Raw genomic sequence first — 1,939 nt, 5'->3', positions numbered from 1 at the left:
CTGGTGAGCCTTCCAATTCTGGATTGTAGTTCATTCCAAATATAGTCAAGTTGACAACCAAGAATAGCCACTACAATGTGTTTATGTGTTGAGATGAAATCCACAGACTATAAACGAGGCCACTCTACAAGGATTAATGCATAATACTTCCCACCTTTCAATACTGCACAACTCCAATCGATCTGGATGTAAATTATTCCCATTACTTCTGGATGAACCTCTCCCTATTAAGTCTTTTCATTTGCACGCTGTGTTTCTGGTCTAGAATTCATCAGTTTTGAATGGTTCCCGTAAGCTTCTTTCAACACTTCAGCTATTATTAAGTTTTAAGGTTCATCAGGATATCGTATGCATCCGTACTTCATTCTTTTTCAAGGGTGAATAATATTTTACTATTTGATTGTATCACATTTCTCTATCCATTTTCCTCTGATGTACAATTAGTTGTTTCTACCCTTTGGTCATTGCTACTTGTCTTGCTGTAAATGTGTGTGTATACATTCCTGTGTGGATACCTATTTTGAGTTATTCTTGAAGAATCAGCCAGGAGTGGATCCTGGTGATTCTATATTTAACTCATCAAACACAAATACTTGTTCTGGTATTTATGTGTATACTTTTTAAAGAACTAAATGGTAATTTTCTTGAATGGTTGCCCCTGCCTTTCATTCTGCATTTTGCTGGCTTTTCCAGTCATGTGACCTCTCACATGCTTCTGGGTAGAATCCAAAGCAAATTTTAGTTACTTGCCTGTGTAAGATTGCTATACAAAAAACTTGTAAACATTGTCCTCTAGGACAAAGAGAACCCCTATCATTTGCCTTATGTTTCACTAAACACACTCCTGGTGAATTTTTTTTTTGCTTTGCTTTCTATCTCTATAAATTTTCTCCATACCCGATTGATTATAATGCCTTTCAACTCACATCCCCCTTACTTCCCTCTCTCCTGATAAAGGATTTATCAGTAACTAAAAATGATTCCAATTTTAAAACTGTTTCAAGTTTGCGATATGTAACAAAGGAAGCAAAAATAATTATTATCTAAGCATGGGAAAAGCAAACTTGTGGCAAACCTCAAATCATAAACTATTTCCTCTGAATAAAACTTGCTTATAAACAGATAGTTTTTGGAAATATTTCTGCTATCTTATGGTTCATGGTTAAATGTTTTCAGAGGGAAAACAAAGGAGAAACCGTTTTCTTATAAATGCTGAGATGAGGGTCTATTTTACCAGCCCCTGTTCTGACTGCCTTGTTTACATTTCTGTTGAGGACCTACCACACATCCTGCCCCTGCTGAATGCAAACTAAGCATGTGACCTCAGACACCAAGAGGATACAGGCCAGGAGAAAGGTAAGTCTGATCATAGGACATTGACATGAAAACATAATTCAAAAATAAGACATTTGTGTAAAAAATGGTTTGAAGGACTGCATATACATCCCAGGGGCCTCTGCAGGAAATCATCTGTGATGGCTGCCAGGGTCCGCTGGGTCTCCTCAGCCAGATCAGCTCAATTTTGCTTGATGTTTGTTTTCAGATTTTAGACAAGTTGGGAGTCATGGCCCTGGTGGCATGTGGTCATCATGACAATGCTTCATTTTCTTTTTTTTTTTTTTTCATTTTCTCACCAGCTGTTGGTTAAGCTCAAGTTCAACTACTCAGTCTAAATCACCAAGGCAGAGTGCTGCTAGCATAGTTCTACATATTTATTGAAGTTACCTTTTGTGAGTGAATACACATTTACATGCCAGTGTGCGTGTGTGTGTGTGTGTGTGTGTGTGTGTGTGTGTAAGGCCAGAGGTCAACTTTGGGTGTTGTTTCACACACTTTCCCAGCTGAGCTACCTCCACAGCCCTATCCCCATGATCTTTATGTACTAATGCATTTCAGGACTACCCCAGCCCCAACTCTCCTCCCATTGTGTTTAACTTTA

Source organism: Mus caroli, chromosome 2, assembly GCF_900094665.2.
Source record: "Mus caroli chromosome 2, CAROLI_EIJ_v1.1, whole genome shotgun sequence".
In the NCBI taxonomy this organism is placed as follows: domain Eukaryota; kingdom Metazoa; phylum Chordata; class Mammalia; order Rodentia; family Muridae; genus Mus; species Mus caroli.
The sequence above is the reverse complement of the archived record's forward strand: the minus strand, read 5'-3'. Positions refer to the sequence as shown.